General features: G+C 43.1%; 5 non-coding genes across 5 annotated transcripts; 1 reads left to right on the forward strand and 4 right to left on the reverse strand.

Moving 5' to 3' along the window:
* Positions 1-861: 861 nt before the first annotated feature.
* Trnaa-cgc (transfer RNA alanine (anticodon CGC)) lies at positions 862-933 on the reverse strand. Its single transcript has one exon. It is a non-coding gene; the product is annotated as a tRNA-Ala (tRNA).
* A 4,890-nt stretch (positions 934-5,823) lies between these two features.
* Positions 5,824-5,897, forward strand: Trnat-agu (transfer RNA threonine (anticodon AGU)). Its single transcript has one exon. It is a non-coding gene; the product is annotated as a tRNA-Thr (tRNA).
* A 6,044-nt stretch (positions 5,898-11,941) lies between these two features.
* On the reverse strand, positions 11,942-12,013 carry Trnaa-agc (transfer RNA alanine (anticodon AGC)). The gene has a single exon. It is a non-coding gene; the product is annotated as a tRNA-Ala (tRNA).
* Positions 12,014-13,619: 1,606 nt separating this feature from the next.
* On the reverse strand, positions 13,620-13,691 carry Trnaa-ugc (transfer RNA alanine (anticodon UGC)). Its single transcript has one exon. It is a non-coding gene; the product is annotated as a tRNA-Ala (tRNA).
* A 3,452-nt stretch (positions 13,692-17,143) lies between these two features.
* Trnaa-agc (transfer RNA alanine (anticodon AGC)) lies at positions 17,144-17,215 on the reverse strand. Its single transcript has one exon. It is a non-coding gene; the product is annotated as a tRNA-Ala (tRNA).
* Between the last annotated feature and the right edge of the window lie 2,407 nt (positions 17,216-19,622).

Consider the following 19,622-nt stretch of genomic DNA (forward strand, 5'->3'; position numbering starts at 1 on the left):
GCACGAACTCTCCCACTGAGGCCAGCCAAGTCAGTCCGGTCAGGAGGACAGGGTGCACGGGCAGGCAACAGAGGGTAAGTGCCCACTTCAGTTGTTGGGGGACCCACATGAAGACCGGGGTCCGTGCCTGCTGCGTGTGCTGGGGGGGAGACGGACCTATGTCCTTGTATGCTCTTTGGTTGGCTGTTCTGTGTCTGGGAAGGTCCTCTAGGGGTTCCCGCCAAGGTGTTGTACAGCTGTGTTTTGTTGTTACAGTGGTGTTACTGGGGCCTCCCACCAGATAGGACTAAAACCCCAGCCACCGGGCTTTAAAAGTTTTATTCTAAGTTGCTCAGGCAGACACTGTTTAATAACGTTTGATACTTTTACCTTCGCCTCTGGGAAGCTGGGCCTTGAGGCCCAGGGCCATCTTTTCCTTAGACCTCTGACAGTGAGAATGCTCAGCTGTCCTGTACCAAAGCAGTTAACAAAACCAAAGGCAGAGAGAGAAATCGAATGGTAACTAGTACGTACCTCCAGTGTGTGAGAGTCTCTGTTCCGGAGACCCCGGAATTCCTATGTACAATTTTCAATGACTATTAACAATGGATGCTATTAGTACCTCCCCTAGCCTCACTCTTTCCCCCAAAATAAGTTAGAGTAATTTTATTTTTACTAAATGTATCCCTTGGCCGGTCTGTGCATCCATCCTTCCTTCTGGATGCTCTCACAGGATGATTTGTGCAACCTTGGAGCTGTCTCTAGGAAGACTGCAGTGTTTGGGTAGCCAAACAAAAACAAAATAAACATAAGGACATAAAATGCTTAAAGAAATTATTGTAAGAGAGGCATTTTAAAGGACAAAAAAAAAAAAAAAAGTCCTGGAGGTGCCGGGGATCGAACCCGGGGCCTCATACATGCGAAGCATGCGCTCTACCACTGAGCTACACCCCCTTTCTGCCAAATAGGTGGGATGCAATTCCTATCTTTTAAAAAGTCCAGCGAGCTCTTCCTAACGGTTCTGTTCTATAAGATGTCAGTATTTAGGACAGATTTCCGCTGCACCAGAGCACTTCCTTTCTGGAACCCAAACAAAGCTCAGGATCGCTGGAAATAAACAGTTTCAGAAGCTTCCACACTACCGATTGTGACCAAATCGCATACCAGACACAGACTGATTGCGGGAACCGAGGAATTTCCCACGCCACCCCTATTCTGGAGTATTTTCTTCAACTCAAAGGCCCAAAATGTTTGCATCTGATTAAATCTAATGCCTATGAAAATGTTGTAAGAAGAAAACGTCAACACCCACCCTGGTCTTTGTTCACCCTGGCAAGGGCTATCTAAGCCCACCTGACTAAAGCAGGGACCCGCGGGCTTGAGCTTCACCAGACCGCTCCTAAACCGAGCCTCCTCAAAGGGCAGCACCTTCACCCTGGGTCCGCACAGCCAGCATCTCGGACAGGTGCGGCCGCCTCCGAGTCACTAAACGCCACCTCAGCTCAGCGGTCGCAGCCGCAGACAAACACAAAGGTTCTGTTTCTCGGTTCAAAGGTCTGCAGCAGAGAGCAGTGACTCTTCAGAAGTAGAAATGAGCATCAAAGACACGATCCAGGAAAGCGGTCATTAATTAATATATCGAACTTCATTAAAATTAAAACGTAGCCGGTAAAAAACTTTAGACAATAAGACAAGCCCCAGACTGAGGGAAAAATGCTATTCTGTCATGCTTGATAAATCGGATATCCTAAGTATCCAAAGCATGCTGGTAAAGGTACCTCCGGAGGCGGCCGGAGCAAGAGGCTTGCTGAGTTTGAAGAAGTCCGGACCACCTACTGAGTTCCAGACCAAAGTGGATCACAGAATGAGACCCTGTTACAACATAAAACAAACTACGAGCTGCCTTGGATTAGTCCATTGTGTTAAACTCTACCGTCCCTGATGTTCTGCACTCTGAAGTGCGTGCTGTGTAAGGGTCTGGAAGTCTATACCGTATATTCTGAGTTTCATAGACTTCTTCCTTCACAGCCAAGTTTCGACTTTCATCACAAATGTATGGGCAAATTCTTTGAAACCACATATGCCTTTTTAAAGGTAGAATGTTATCTATAGCTTCACAATCGATTGGTAAATTTTGCTTGACGCTGGGGATATAGCTCAGAGGTAGAGAGCTTACCGAGCATGCCTGAGACCCTCCCTTGGCCCAGTGTCCCTCATTACAAAAATGAACTTTGTCTGAATCCATTGTTGCATGATGGTCAAAATTCTTTCCGCGCCGTGCATTGGCATACTATCCTAAGAAAAACTTGCCCTTCCCTTCCTTCTTCCCTGCCTTTCTCTTTCATACCAATGCAGACTCGGGTGTTCTTGTATTCTATAGATCATTGTCCTTTATCGTTCAGTAACTAGTTTCGTTATTGATGTGTCTAAAGCCTACAGAACGCCCTTTGAGCACCCCGTTAGCTTCTACGCCCTTCCTTACACTCTGGAATGGAATGATGCTCTGCCTTCATATTGTATTTTCCCTGTCCCGTTTCCCCTTACAACAGCAATTCTCCCTAACACTGGTTCCCTTTTAACAGTCTCCATACTAAGTAATCAATATACAAGGCTGGCTCTGCCCATTGCCTGAGTGCGATTGTTCGTGAACTGTTTTAGTGGGCAAAGCTAGGATAGAGATGTCCTCTCTCTTTGTTGAAATTTTGTGTAGTTCTTCTCTCACAGTGAGAATACTGGTCTGCAATATTGGCTTTATTCACACACACACACACACACTTTAAATTATGTACTAAATAGAACTTACAAATTTGAATGTCATTCCATTGTATCTAAAGGCGATTGTGTCAAAGTGCTGCACAAAACTTTCACCAGAGTTCACCGTCTTGCTTCCATTGTGTCATATTTTAAAAAATATATTCATTGATGCTTTGAACTTCATACATGTATACAATGTATTTTGATAAGCATTATATTTTTTTAAGATGTATTTATTTATTTCATGTATGTGAGTACACAGTTACTATCTTCACTCACATCAGAAGAGGGCATCGGATCCCATTACAGATGGTTGTGAGCCACCATGTGGTTGCTGGGAATTGAACTCAGGACCTTTGGAAGAGCAGTCAGTGCTCTTAACCTCTGAGCCATCTCTCCAGCCCAAGCATTATAATTTTAAGGGCTATTTTTTCCTGCTGATATCATATATAAAATGCTTTCCCTTTCTTTGTGTTAAACCCAGTTTTAAACTTTAATGCATAAATCTGGTTCCAAAGAGCAAATCTATACAGAGGTATGAAGTTGCTCTATCTCGGGACGCCTTCGGGTGGACCAACGTGAGTGGCCTCAGGCGTCATCTTGGGAGCCGACTTAGGGTCTAAGAGTGTAGCATCCGGAATAGTGCCTCGGCCTTTTTCTGGTCTGCCTTCAAGGTAGAACACAGTCCAGCAGGTTCAGAAAGAACCGAGTCGTGTAAAAGGATCTATGTAGCCAGTACATTTCAGGCTCTGAAAACTCAGCGATAGAAAGACTTCGCTGGGGTATTGACATTGCTAGCGTAGCTCAGGAGTTCAGCCCCCATCTCTTTCACCCACAAACCCATCTTTTAGGCTGAAGTGTGTGAGCTCAGATTTCCCTCCTGACATTCTTAGTTTACTTATGTATTGGCAACTTTGCGCAGCGTATTTGTTAACGTCTTTGAGATTTAAGAAGCTGCTTTGCTTATTTATATAAACTCGGACTTTCTTTTCATGAGGTGTAATGTTTTATTTAACTTGGCAAATTCTATGTACTTCCCATGGTCCAATATGATAACTTGAAATACATAAACTTTAAACACATATTGACACATAAATTTCAAAATGGCTTACTAGAATTTACCAGTGTATGTGTCTTTGATCTTATGGAGACCTTCCTCCTCTCCTCTGCCCTTCCTGTGTGTGGTTGTTAAGAGGGGAGGGAGGGAGAGGGGGGGAAGAGATACACTTACCTAGGATGTAGACGCTCAGAGTAGGGAATAGCTGTCTATCCACATTTACCTGGGACTCTTGCTTTGTCCTTCTGGACGATCCCTACTAGAAGTCCAAACTTGGGGTCCCTGGAACTTTGATGGACCAACATAATTTTGATCATACAGTTCAGTTTATGAAGCAAAACTGTTTCTGTGTATCATCTAAATGAACAAATATTTTAGAAAAACCGAGTGTAAAACAAGGTTTGAGGAAAAGATAAAGGGCTCTCAAGTTCTAATAACTGACAAGGGAAAATGGCAGCTGCTTGGCTTGCTGCTGTAGGAAGGAGTCACTGCTGATGATGCTTATTCAACAACATGGTACATTCCAGCATCTCCACAGATGTCTTCTGCTTGCATTTTCATAAGTTCTTAACCTCAGTCAACAAAAGCTCTTTTTTATTCACTACCATTCTGTGTTAGATTTTGCCTCACTCTTTCATGAACTATGGTTTCTTAACTCCTTAGAAAACATCCTCACCTACAGTTGTGCCATGTAGATGATTCATGCGCTTTGCTCTTCAATCATTTTGAACTGTCACTGATTCTGACTGAACTTCAAAATAATATCAGTAACATCCTGCACTGATTAAACATCAGGGAAAGAGAGATTGTGAGTTCGAAGCCATCCTGGTCTATCTACAGTGTGAGTTCTAGGAAAAAAGTCTTTTGGAGAGATCTGGTTGTGATGGGAAAAAAAAGTCACTTTTATTTCTGTTTTTGGTTTTTGTTTTCATTTTTTTCGTGTAAGTATGAGATTTGGTAGCATGTGGTCAGGCTGGCAATGTTTACATATATAATCTTTCAGCAAAGGTGTATTGCCAGCAAACCTGAAGATCTTTGAAGATTATGAGTAACTAAAGACCTAGATTAACAGAAAAATATGCCTCAAGAATTTCTCCTTCAGTTTCTTTAAGTTTCTAAGCGGCGTCTTCTAGGATGTGGATGATCAGAAAGGTGTCTGGGACTCCTGTCTTGTCTCTCTCCTCAGCCTTTTTGTCCACACTGCCAGGGAGGGTTCTAATCGGTACTGTAGAACAGAGACTCCAGATCCTTCTGAATGGGGAAGCTGGGTGCATTGGACAATTAACACCTTTCAAATCTCAAGCGTCCTAGAAAGACAAAAGGGCTGAGAAGGGAAAAGAAAACTGACAAGAAATAAGAGAAAAACTCTTCTCAACGTGACTGCTGTGGCTCAGCTGGGAGAACATTGTGGGGAAGACCTGAAGAAGGTTCTAGGCTCAATCCTGAGTCTTGGTGAATCGGACTTTCACTATGTGAGATTATTCTTCTGTAATACAGGAATCCTGAAGATTAGTATAACAATCTCCTGTATGGTTGGTATAATGTAGTGTGTTGATGATCCTAGGAAAACTAGTTTGATTTTGCAAGGATTTTATAACTCAGTAATTCTTTCTTTTCTTCTTTCTCTTTCTCCTTTTTTCCTTTCTTCCTTTGTTCTTTTGTTTTTGAAATACTGACAGTTCAGATCTGCACTCAGCGATTAAGACACTTTTAATTTAGTAATGAAGTTGACAATTAAAAGCCCACATCTATGGTTTTGACTGTACATGCATTGGTAAGGAAAAGGAGCAGAATGTGGTACACAGACTGTGTGACTCTGAAAAAGAGTGACACAGCACTCAGCTGCTACTGTTCAAAGGGCCCACAGCAACCGCAGCAGAAAATGTCACATAGCATCTCCAAGGAACCTGAGCTCTCACCGTTGCCTGGTCATCTGCAACATTAACTGTAATCAGTTAATGTTGAACCTTGTTTGTCTGAAAACACTGCCCACCTATGCTCTCTCCTAAGAGGAAATCACCTCCCTTTGTCGGGGCTCTGTGGCTTAGCTGGTTAAAGCGCCTGTCTAGTAAACAGGAGATCCTGGGTTCAAATCCCAGCAGGGCCTACAAGAGACACCTTTTAAGAGAAGGGTCACCTTTAAGCAGTACCCTTTTTAAGGGTTGAGGTTTTGACAGAGTTGTTTTGTTCCCAGCCCCACAGCATCAGTAACCATTATCAACCAAAACCTTTGTGAAGATAAAGCTGATTTTAAAGTATGGGCTCAACCCAGCTGTAAAAGACAGATCGCTGTGTGCATCCATGGGGGGGATTGGGGGAGGGGAATTTTTTTTTTTCAAAATTAGATCTTCCACTGGGATTTTCTCCCTCATCGTTATCTTAATTATTCTAGTCGTGATTTTCTATAAAGAACTAAAAATGAGTGCCTCAGATTCAGAAAGGGTCTGTAGGCCTTGCACGTGGATTTTAGTGAAATGCCAAGAAGCTTGTAGAGAAATATTATGAATGTTGATTTAATACGATTGCGGCGGCAGCTTGTGTACCGGCCCGGCGGCCCAGCGTGCTCAGAACGAAGTGGAAGTTCCAGTTCTTAACTCACCCAAACGAAAGGTGAATTCTTCTCAGTTTCTCCTCTCCTCCCCGCCCCCACCCCTCACCCCTTCACTGAATTTAGCTCCAGGCCCAAGACTGCCTCAGGTCCTCTCAGGAAAGATTCCCAGTGCTTCTCTCTCGGCCTCTTATTTCTGAGTTAAAGAAGTTTCTAGTGTTTAATTATTCTTTTAACATCGGCAATTTGTTCTCTAACTGTGATTTGGCTCTTGAGTAGCATCCTCAAAGCAAATCTCAAGGGTAGGTGACCATCAGCTGCGGGGGGTGGGGGAAAGCCAAGACAGTAAACAGACCCACAGCAAACACCTCAGGGTGGGTGTGACCTACCTGACCACCCGACTGAAGCCTAATCCAGCCACAGAGAAAATGCTCAGTGTGGCCATGTCCTGAATTTAAACTCAGATTGTTGTGAGCGAATGAAACAAGTGTGTTTTGTTTTTAACCGCTTGATTTTCAGTAGTTTGCTACACAACGGTAGATAAACTCCGTGCTGTTTCTCTCTCTCTTATCTTTTGCCGCACTGGCAGGCTTGCAAACGGAATTAAGGGGAACTGAAAGAAAAACAATTATAACAGAGCACATTCTGAAACTTTCCTTGTGTGGGGAAAGAAACTCGAAGAATCACAGGAGCAGACCTTCCTTGGCCTGGACTGGCGGAGTGGGAGGGAGAACCGGCTCTTGTAGGAGAGCATGCAGAACCGACCGCACGCCTGCTTGCAGAGTCTGGGTTTTTCGGAAAGCAGGAATCCGAATCCTTCCTGTTTAGCCCGAGAATAACAAGAAACGAAGCCGATCACATTTGCTGTTAAACAGCATCACGCTGGTTGTGGCTCAGGCAGATGGCAGACCAAGCCTTCAGGAAGTCAGGAAATCTCGGACTCCATGAGGCTCTTCTTTCTCCACGCAACTCCGTAGAGTGTCCAAGGTTCCCATCCTTAAATTGTCTTTAACCATATATTTCCTTGCTGATATGCCAAGTTAATCCATCACTCGACAGCCTTTGAATTTAACTCTAGTTCCTGGCCGCCATAAGCCTGGCTGCGTCAGCACCTGTGGGCCACACCCCTCCCGCCATCAGTTCAGTTTCCTGGAGCATAGAAAAGAAGGAAGGAAGGAAGGAAGGAAGGAAGGAAGGAAGGAAGGAAGGAAGGAAGGAAGGAGGAGAGGGAGAAAGGAAGGAGGCTGAAAGTGCAGCTCTGTGGTGTGGCGTCAGTCAGGGTGAGGTCCTGGGTTCAGTTCCCAGCGTAATAAAGGGGTGCGCAGCCTCTTAACGCTGAGGGGCTATAGGCGGAGGAGTAAAGAGCCGTCTATCTCCTTCCCCTTCAGTCCTCGGTTCACTCTGACAGGAGAAACCAATTACAAAAGGTGTTGGAAGGGATGGGGTGCACATACCTGTAATCCTAACACGTGAGACTGGGGGTAGAACGACTGGGGAATTCTGGGCCATCCTCTGCTACACAGTTTAGTTGGAAGCAAACCTAAGCTACAAGTAACTGCCTCAAACAAACAAGGCGGTGGAATCCCAGCCAACATCCCGCATACTCAGGATGAGAGAATGAGAGAACGACATCTTTGAAGGAATGTTACATTTCTCAAATACCAAGGCGGAGGTGTGTGTGTGTGTGTGTGTGTGTGTGTGTCATCAGAGCAGAGATGTTGTCAAAATTGATCTCGTACAGGAACTCCAGGTGATCCCAGCTTTGGACTGAATGCAGTGATCTAGTTCCATAATCTTAAAGGTTCAAATTTTATGTCCAAAATAATTTCTCAAAGCCTGCCCATTCTTGTGAGTGTAGGTAAGAAAAGTCAGAATTGCATGTCTTTAATTTTTCCTACCTTCACCAGGATAACCTTAGATTCAACATACTTAGCTACTAGTGAAACTTTACCTAGCCAGGCTCGTTGATACAGCACTATAAACCCAGCCAGCTACTCTGAAGGCTCTGACAAAAGGATTGCAAACTCAAGACCTGCTCTCGCTACAAAGTGATTTCAAGACCAGCCCAGGGAACTTAGTGAGATCCTGTCTTAAAATAAAAAATGGAGGTCTGGTGGTATAGCCTAATGGTCAGTGCTTGTCTAACACTACATTGCAAAAATCCTACATTGAACCCCCAGCATCAAAAACATTTTTGATTAGTTTTTTAAATCTAGTTAAATTAATATAATTTCCATTAACATCATAGAAAAGAGACGTGGGGGTCTGTGGAGGTTGGCAGTCAATCATATACAGGAGCGTAAGAGCCACTCCACGACAGAATAGTTACTACCTTGGCGCTGGCTGGCCTTCCCCAGACCGACCCTATCTGCTTTGTGTTGTCTGTGACTTTCTGACATAACTTTTCTTTCTTTGAAGGTATTTTATGAAGAATTCAACAATTATATGGTTTCACGTTTTGAAATACCTGCCGTGCATTTCTCAGAGGTTTTTCTATAAGAGATGGTTTTGGCAAGGTCACCTGCTGGACTTTGGTGATATATATTGATAAGTATGGGTTTATGTCCCCAGTAATGAAGAGTGTCATTTTTTTAAGACAGTGGAGGGCTGTGCATATAGCTTATGACAGGATACTTTGTAGCCTATATGAAACTCACACCAGCAGGAAGAAGTCATTTAAGTATAAAATTTTAACTTGATTTAATAAAATTTAAAACTAAAACAAATTTCTGAAATTGAAGAAACTTTGAAAAACAATTCCCCCCTCCCCCCCCAAAACCCTTTTATGAAGAAATCTTTAGGGGAAGACAACACCCTTTTCTCCCAAATTTGCTTTGGTTATGATGTTTCATAACAATAATAACTCAAACTAATGCAGTAGTATAGTATTGGAGAAGTCAAAATTCTAAAATGGCATCAAATTTCCTGAGTTTGGAGAAACCAAGAGTGTGCTGTAATTCTTAAAAGATCAGAACAGAGTAGGAATCAATGTTATGTTTCCTCCACGACTGTCTTAGTTAGGGTTTTACTGCTGTGAACAGACACCATGACCAAGGCAATTCTTATAAGGATAACATTTAATTAGATTCAGAGGTTCAGTCCATTATCATCAAGGCAGGAGCATGGCAGCATCCAGGCAGGCACAGTGCAGGAGGAGCTGAGAGTTCTGCATCTTCATCTGAAGGCTGCTACGAGGAGACTGGCTTCCAGGCAGCTAGGATGAGGGTCTTAAGTCCACACCAACAAGGCCACACCTCCTAATAGTGCCACACCCTAGGCCAAACATCTACAAAGCATCACAAAGACATGATCTCTAGACCGAGCTTTAATCAACTAAACCGTAGAGCTCTCCACAAGGCCTCCTCTGTATACTCTTGCCAGAGGTCAGTTTGTGATCATTCTGCTAAGTAAACTATTTGGGAGCAAGGACAAAGAAAATGAGCTTTCGTTTTCCTCTAATCTCATTTTCTGGAAGGGGCACAGAGAATTTAAAGCAGAGACAATTCCCTTGGAATTCCCTGGGCCCATCTTGGCATTCTGCCAAGTCGTGACAGCAATTTTTTTTTTTTTTAGGTCAGGATGGTCTTGAACTCACAAAGGTCTGCCTGCCTCAGGGAGAGTTCCCTATGTAGTCTCCCCATTTTGGTGTGGGTCAATCACCCTGGGGTATCTTGCAAGCTGTTAACTCTATGAGAGCTCAGATTCCAAAAGCAACCCAACCCTGGCCATGGTGGGTCCCCAGAGAACAAATACTTTGGACAATCTGAATGCTGGGATCTCGAGGCCTCTGTGTAGAGAATGCCAGGTCCAGTGGGGCCCTGCTAATCCCCAGTCTTTGTGGAATTACAGAATTCCACACAGTCACACCAGTGTCCCGCACCACAGCTTCTGGCTTTCAGACCATCAGAACTGCTAAGCGATCAGTACAAAAGAACAGAACCAGAAAGGATGCTTTGGGGAACTTAGACACAGATGAGTTGAGATGTTAATTCCTGAGTGGCTAGGACTTGAACCTGACCAAGGAAAGAAAGACACGCAGACACATGTACAGAAAAACTGGGAACCCCTGGACTGTACTTGCTTTGATCAACTGCACCTACTTCTCAACAAGCAGGCACCTCCGTGAGTTTATTACCTACAGCACAGGGGAGAGTCAGCTGCTCCTACCAGACTGTAGGTAGCAGACTGCAACTGCTAATTTTTGCACACATTGTGATCAACCATTAGTAACACACTGTGTATCTGCACACTGCCAACATTTGCACTAGACCAGGGAAGGCTTCACCACGCCCCTAAACTTCACCTATAAAGGGAAAGCTTTGCCACTCGCGTGGAGTTGAAGCATTGGTCCTTGATGTGCCCTCCCAGGGTCAAACAATACAAGTAGGATCGACTTCCGGACTTAGTTTGCTTCTTACACACTCAAGACTTGCTCTTCTCTCTAACCTGAGAAAAACAAACACCAGTTTTGCTTAATGTTACCCCAGTCTCTGCACTCAATCATGCCATAAGGGATTGTGGTGGAGAAACCTGGGGACAACCTTAACTCTGGGGTATTGTAAGTAGGAGTCATGACAACTTAAAGTCGTTCCCTTGTACGTTCATTTCTCATTATTATTAAGACACCGTGAAGAAAAAGGCCGAAAGGGCTGAAAAAGACGTTCATAAAGTTCCGATAGACTTTACACCCTCCCACGCCCACGCCCTGCGACAGCGACAGCGAGCAGACCAGATGCAGAAGAAAATCCCCCCTCCCAGCCCCAGTTGTGGGGTGCGCTTCTGAGTTGCTTCTGAGACCCACACAGAGATATGAAGGAGGCATTTCTTCTCCTGGAGACTGCAGAGCGAGTTAAACGTTTGCAATAACCTCTTCACTCCTAGCCCCCAGGCTCCCGAACGGATTCTACAACCGCAGCTGGCACAGAGGTACAAAAAACAGATGTTTCTTGCTATTTCTAAAACTTCGGGGTTCCTCCCATGGCCCCATGAGTCTTTTATGTTTCCTTTCATTTCAAAGTTTCTGCCACAGCGTTGAGAAGTCTGGGCCGTTCTTCCTATCGCGGGGAAAAAAATTGCCTCAACTGAAGAAATGGGAAACATCTTTCTTTGGGAAGGCATCCTAAACACTGGTGCCCCAGGGGAAAGACTGGTACTCCGAGTCAAGGTTGTTCCCGGAAGTCCTCTGTTCGTTCGCGGTGTGGGGACAGGTGAAGGAGAAATGGAGGGGACAAGTGGGGTCTGCTCATTGTCACAAAGCAGGGGTCGTGGGAGGGGGTAAAGTCTACAGGATTTTGCAAACGCCTTTTTTCTTCCCGGTGTCTTAATAATAATGAGAAGTAAGCGCACAAAGGAACGCAACTTCAGGGATAGCGTGCTTCCTGCTTCGATGCTTTCATGAAATCTAGAGTTGGCAGTGCGTTTCAGTACACGGCCTCCCAGCCGGTTCCTTGCGGAGAAGCAGACATGTTGTAGAAACCGAGGAGCCATTGAAGAAATGAATAAAGAGCGAACAGTTTACATCATGGTGAACGGGAGAAACACAATTAGGGGAACATAAAACGCGAGGAAGACTTAACACAAAACATCCTGATGATTAGCTGAGCTGGAGGTGCTGGGGATCGAACCCAGGGCCTCGTGCATGCTAAGCACGCGCTCTACCACTGAGCTACACCCCCACCGACAGGCATTGGGACTGTTCTATGCTGTAGTTTACATTTTTGTTTAAGATTGAGTATCTAATGCTTCCTCTCTTGAATTTCTGTTTCTGAATGTTTTGAATTGTTCGTTCTAGACACAGAGAGAGAGGTGTTCTGTATGAAAGACCTCAAAATCTTCTCACAGTTGCCTCCTCAAGGCAGCAGATCCCAGCATCCCTCCAGCGCTGACCCCAATACAGAATCTTAAGTGAGACTTCGGATTCTCCCTTCCTGCAGGAGCACCCATGAAGCTGTCTGTCGAGAAGACTCCAAAAAGGAATGCCAGGATTTTTTTTTTTTAAAGGAACCGGTGACTTTTCTGAGAAATGTAGATACAGGTGGGAAGATAGGAAATGAACTGAAAATAGAGTTAAGTCTAGCACATTGAAGACTCGACTCTGTGAAGCTTCTGAAAGGAAAAGCAAGCCCAAGTCTCTTGAGAGGGGCTGGGGCTGTGATTCAGTCCGTGGTCCAGCACCTGACAAGGACGCTCAGGAAGATGGGCGGGGGATGGGTGGGCGCCGAAGCCACAGGTGTAATCTTTCACAAAAGAGAAATATTTGAATGTCAGTATGACAATATACAAAACATGTTGTGAAAAGAAAACAGTGTACACCACACTAATAAGAGAAGTCTAAGGAAACAGACTCACTGCGTCCACCGTTTGCAAGTTAACTTCATAAGCAGAGTTAATAATCTCTTACTAAGGTCCGGCTAATGATAGCGGCGGGCTCGATATCTAACAGCAGTGTGTGTGTGTGTGTGTGTGATGTGCATGGGTGTTTTGCCTGCATGTATGTATGTTACTGGCGCCTACAGAGTCCAGAAGAGGGCATTGGACCCGCTGAAACTGGAATTATACACGGCTGTAAGCCGCTGTGTAGACGCTGGGCATTGAACATGAGTTTTGAAAGAGCAACTAGTTTGTTTGTTTGTTTTTAACCATTAAGCCACACGTACAGCTCCACAACCGTTTTCTACTTTTAATCCCAGCAAGTTATATTGTATATAGAGTAAAAGATTCTAGAATGTGTATAGAAAGTCATCATAATTCTAATAAACGTTTATAGAATTATAATAGCTGAAACTCTCCTAAACAGTTTATCACAGGACCAATCTACCTGGTTTCTATTTCTACTATTATGTAACTGCAATCACTAGGGCTGTTTGCTCATTGTAGAGACACAGACGCATGGGATAGAACAGAGGAATAAACTCCCACAGACATTCCCAATGTTTTTATACAGAGTGGCAGTAGTAATATTGTTCAGGGAAAATAGACTTTTAAAAAATGGTGCTGGAAAGTTTCAGCACCCGAGCATATGAATGAATGAATGGATGAACTCTTAACATCTCATATGAGAATTAAACCTAAATGGATTTTGGATATAAACTTAAAAACTTTTAGGAAAAGAATGAAAGGAAATCTCGCTGTCTTGGAAGCAGGCAAAGACAGCTTTCGGCTGATACGAGGTTTAAACGAGGTTTAAACGAGGTTTAAACAAGGTATCCTCAGCAGTGACATCAGCGGAGTTAGGCCTTCTCACACAGAAAGGCATTAGGAACAATGTTGACAAAAGACAAGTGGAGGTGCCGGGGATCGAACCCGGGGCCTCATGCATGCAAAGCATGCGCTCTACCACTGAGCTACACCCCCTGCCTGTGAAAAGCTTCTTTTAGTATTTCCCTAGAAATAAATTCGGCTTTCTAGCTTTGTTACAAGTGTTAAGATATTTTGAACACAGGACCCTGAATACAGGAAAAGTTCTAGACGACCACAGGGAACTAACTTTGAATAGCAAGCATCTCCTACTGCGCCTGGCGAAGAATCCAATTCTGGATTCTCTTAGTATTTTCCAGAATTCCTTCAACCGAGGCACAAAGTGACCAAAACATCCCTTTTCCCCACCCAGCAAGCGTTATTCCTCTTGTTTGTTCTGTGGAAATGCGAAGAGCAGGAGCTGCTGGAAGAAACGCATCGTCAGAAAACACCCCGAAAGAAACTTTGTTGTATTCTAACTATCCACAGAACAAGTCGAAAATTACAGATTTAAATGCAAAAGAATTCGCACACCGAGCTTCTTGCAAACTGCAAACCCAAGACGCTCTGTTTGAAAAACTTTCTTTGCAAATCCCAAAACCACCATGCTCACACTATATGATTATTTTTCTATGATTTGGTTCACAATTCTGGTAAAAACACCTCTTCTATACACATACACAATATCAACGCAGAAATAAATTGTAATTACAACAGTGCATAGCAAATTAGACTTCTTAATCTTCAAAGCTAGCAATATTCTAGGTTTAACATTTTAAATAAAACCTACATTATGTCATTTAAGACTTACAAACCTTGGCAGGATATGCAATCAAAGGAGTGGGAAAAGCCTATAATACTTTGAATGGGTTTGTAAAACAGTAAAGTCTATAGTTATATATATTATATACTTTTGGGTATGAGATGGAAATGTTAAAGTCATCATAGTTATCAATTTAGCGACATAGTTATCAATTGAATCCCTGGGATTCAGCCAACTACCTTTAGATCATTATCCTCTTCCAACTGAGCTATTCCAACTACCTGGAGCCTCCTTTCTTAATCAGTCACTCAGAATATTGGAACTTTCATGTGTAGGATCAGTGTATTTTTTAAGTCTTTCTCTACATCAGGATCACCCACCATTTGCAACCTTCACGTCGGTTCTGCGGTAATCTGTGTCTGAGAGTATGTTCACCTTTGAAGCTAAATAGCTCGGTTCCTTTCCCAGGTGTTGGTGATGGAACTCAAGTGTTACAGGGTATCTGATTACTCTACATAGAAAACCTAATTGTTATCAACATGTAAAAGCTAAAAAGATACTGTCTGTCAGGTGGAGTTAGCTAGTTGTGTCCTGAAGAGATACAGTTTGGTTGTTTCTCTAAAAACCAACATAGAACAGAATGATAAAGAGTTGAGAGTCCCTGCCTGTTTAAAGGCAAGTGGACGGAGCTCCCGGTAATAGATAGGGATTTTCTCTTTGGGCTTGCAGGAAAAATAGAGAAGCAGCTGGCAAGGCACAGTATTCTAGGAAAGAGGCCTAAGGGGCCCTCTTGGGTTTGGAGGAGCTCAAGAGAAAGGTAGACTAGCGTCAGAACGTTTGCCTAGCCGTGTGAAAAAGGTAAGTGCTTACTTAGAGGTTTGCTGAGCTCCTAATTCGGAAATCTCCTGACACTGAATTTCACCCCAATAAACTCTTATTAGCTAAGAGGTTCTTTCATCTTTGTACTGGCTGGTTTTGTGCGTCAACTTGACACAAGCTGAAGTTATCACACACAAAGGAGCCTCTTATCCCACACCTGGGATTTAAAAAAAACCCAACAAAACAAAACTATTCACATAACATAGCTGGGTTTTTTAAGATACCCAAACTCTCACTACATGGATGATGGATGTCTTGTGAATTCAAGATCAATCAGGGCTACATTTTGACACATTGTCTCCAAAACAAATAATATGTATATACATGTATACACACACACATACACACACACACACACACATACACACACACACACACACACACACACATAATGTATTTGGAACATCTATCTTATACTTCCTATAATTTGCTCAGGCTAACTTTTTGGCCTTATTATTTCTTTGCAGTTCTGAAATGGAACCTAGGACATCACTGTCTCTAGGCAAACTCTGCCTCCGAGCCACCCTGGTTCTGGTCTAGGTGTTTGTGCCTTCTTTTCTTCTTCCTTAAATGTCAGAGGTAAATGTGCCCCATGAACTCTATTCCATGTATGCAGAGCCCTAACAGGACACAGAGAGACAATGACAATGACCAGAACCCTTTCTCTCCTGTATTGACCATATTCCTTTCACTGTGCAGACTGGGGAATTCCCCGTGGTTGGTACCTGCTAATAATTTTCTCCAGACACAGTGGTGGCAAGAGACGCTGTGAAACTCAACTTTGAAAACAAGAAAGGGAAAGGAGTACAAATATAAATACAAATACAAATACATCAACAGAACAGGAAACGGGCTATTTTTCTGTCAGAGAAAGCCTGGTTTCTGAACAGCAGCTGAGCCTCTCTTCAGAGCAAAACTCTGAACAGTAGGATACTTTTTTTTTCTTCCGAGAATGCATGTCTTTTGAACGTTTCTGAAAACTTACATGACAGTAGTGTCTGATATTGTCCCTGTTAGAAGCCAGGGACTTCCTAATACCTGCTTCAACCTTCAGTTTATATTTTCATTACAGTTGCAAAAGATTTTAAATTAAAAAGGTATCTTTCATAGCTTAAAGGTGTTAATAAGAACATTCTCTAATTGTAGAGAGAACAGAAGCAACACACACAGATTTTTATCTTATTTAAAAATAGAAAACAAAGACACAAACGCTCAGGCTTACATTACAAGTTAGCAGTCTTTACTGCAATATTTTCAAAATTTCTGTATTAAAAAGAAAATGAATATCACATATTCATCTGGTTACAGTGGTTCAGAAATTATAAACATCTTAATAGCACGAAGTGAGAAAACAAAGAAAACAGGGGCAAGAAGGTTATTCAGAAGTTGGAAATACATAATTTCAATTTTCTTAATCTCTGTAAGTACATTCAATGATGCTCCTTAAGCCTTAATGTGCAAGCGATAGGCCTGGACTACCATTTAAAATGCGGTTCTAATTTCTGTACACCGCTAACCCAGACACCGCCCCTCCCACAGACGGCGCTGCTGTCTCAGGTGAATGGATTCCACGGATCGTCTGAGAACAAACCGGGAACCCAAGTGCTGAGCTGCAGGGCGACGCGGCAAAAACAGCTCTTTGAACAAGGAAACTTTGGAGAAACTGTGCCATTCTCCGGTTAAACCATTGATCCTTTTCTTTGCTGGAAATGGAGTTGATGGTCAGGACGTCACCTTCAGAACCTGAAACTCTCAGTTTTGGACTGGGAAGACCGCTATTCCTAGATGCATCCTCAGTGAAGTCGGGGTTTGCTCTCTGCCTCGCAGCACTAATAATTGTATGAAAGCGTTCGGCTTTCTCTTCGGGTAAGGAAAAGTGTAAATTCGTGAGGAGAAAAGCGAGCAAGCCACGGGGGCTTGAAAACACTGGAGGTGCCGGGGATTGAACCCGGGGCCTCGTGCATGCTAAGCACGCGCTCTACCACTGAGCTACACCCCCGATACAGCTATGCTCTGGGGAATACATTCAAGACAGAAATCTGATTTTTGCTAGGTTTTGGCAGTCTCGTGAATAGAAGCCTAAGGCCACAATTATTTTCACCGAATTTTGGAAACCAAGCCAAATCCTGGCATCTGACCATCGTAGTGCAACGCGCTCCAGGGTCTGAACCAATGCCGTTCGAAGCTCTGGGTCCTGTGTGCGTGGATCCACCTCCCCGAGCCCGGGAACCAGCCAGGATGAATACTTCCTGTCCGTCTTTATTCCCCTCTTGCCCGCTGCTTAATTTTAAATGGTTGCAGAGCCAGGAACTATGTATCTCTTCTGTAATCCCAGCGCTTTGGACAGGAAGATTGCCTAGAAATGCAGGACAAGCCAGAACTACTATACCATGAGACTGTTTCCAAAACTGAAAAATGAGAGAGAGAGAGAGAGAGAGAGAGAGAGAGAGAGAGAGAGAGAGAGAGAGAGAGAGAGAGAGAGAGAGAGATATGAAGGAAGAGAAAAGACTAAAAAGGTGGTTTTTTAGATGGAAAGTTGTGACTCCGGATGATAAATTAATGTGAACAAAGGCTATTGGTATATATAATTATGTGATCACAGATGACGTAAGCGTGGCAAAGTGAGCTGTTTCGAGGAAGGGAGAGGACCAACCACCGGGGGCGGAGCAATGGAGAAGGTGGCGAATTATATGAAAATACAATAACGCGCCTAATTAATTAGCGTGCCGACATAAAATTAATAATAGTAATAGTAAAAGAATAGTGATGTATTTTCCCTCATTTCTTCTCTTAAATGATTTATAATGCAACCGTTTAAAGATATGCATGGTTGAGAATATAACACAGGGCTGAAATATGTGTGTGCTACATTTGCCAGTGATGGTACAATGGATATCACCAGAGCAAAGCAGTATTGGGCTAAGGAAGTGACAGGTACTAAGTCAGTTAATAATACCAATATAATTTTTACTTTACAACTGATCGATGTAATGTGTATCACATTAATATCACAAAGTCTAAGCTTTGTAGATGTGACTTTCCCGCATATAACTGAGTTAAATTTTCATAAAACAAGGTAATCCCAATATATAGCGTAAACTATATAAATAAGCCATCTAAATGAAAGCTTTTTTAAAAAGTTGTAAATGTATCATTAATAAAATCTAAATGCTATATTAGAAAGGATTCACTTACTATTAAAAATAAGATTTGAAGAATAAAGTAGATATGAGAGGTAGAAAACCAAAAGGGAAAATAATGGCACAAACCCAACTATTCCAGTAATATTAAATACGAATGAATTAAACAATCCAGTTAAAAGGCATAGACCGTAGGCTTGGGTTTTAACATCATGCGCCGAGTGAGTGGAATTGAAAAGTTCTGGCCCCATCTTCTCCCACAGAAGTATGAGGCTAACAGCAATGTGCAGAACAACACCCACTGAAAGTTCTAGAAATTAGTGAAGAGTCTCCTGCCCTTTCCAGGTTCATTCAGAGGCTATTGCTCTCTGTGTTCCATGTTTTTAGGTTAAGGATACTAAAATTAATAATAATAAGCTGGGGGGTGGGGGGTGGAGCACTCCTTTAACCATAGTACTCAGAAGGCAGAGGCTGGTGGATCTTTGAATTCAAGGCCAATCTGGTCTACAGAGCAAGTTCCAAGACAGTCAAGAACTACAAAAAATGCCCTCTCTTAAAAAAAAAAAACAAAACAACAAACAAAGAATGCTGGGTGCTGTAAATACCAGTTGGATTGTTATACTACATTGCTGCTTTTCTCTATCTGGTTCTTGCACTCATTCAAAAATCAAAAGCCTGAAGAGCCCAGTGTGCTGACTCCTGCCTTCAGTGTTTGGGAGGCAAAGGCTGCTACAGCTCTGAATTCAAGGCCAGCCTGGTATACGCAGTGAGTTCTAGGACAGCCGAGGCTACATAACAGAGAGCCTGCCTCAAAGCAAACAAACACACACACAAACAAAAGACCAACCAACCAACAACAGCCAGCAACAAAGCAAAACCACGCAAAAAAGCAAAAAGCCCCAAAGCAAGGCTATGGCACATCTGTCTTTGGAATATACATGTACTTCAATATATTGTACTTCACTGTCTTGTGTTTTTTGTTTGTTTGTTTTTTGTTTTTTGGATTTGATTTTTCCAAGACAGGGTTTCTCTGTGTAGCCCTGGCTGTCCTGGAACTCACTCTGTAGACCAGGCTGGCCTCGAACTCAGAAATCCACCTGCCTCTGCCTCCCAGAGTGCTGGGATTACAGCCTGGGATTACATGCCTGGGATTACAGGCATGCGCCACCACCGCCCAGCTTGTCTTGTGTTTTCTATAAGACTTAACTGAGAACTTGTAAAGCCACATAGTTAACACTATGTACACAGGTAATATTAATTTATTAT

Source organism: Apodemus sylvaticus, chromosome 14, assembly GCF_947179515.1.
Source record: "Apodemus sylvaticus chromosome 14, mApoSyl1.1, whole genome shotgun sequence".
Classification (NCBI taxonomy): Eukaryota; Metazoa; Chordata; class Mammalia; order Rodentia; family Muridae; genus Apodemus; species Apodemus sylvaticus.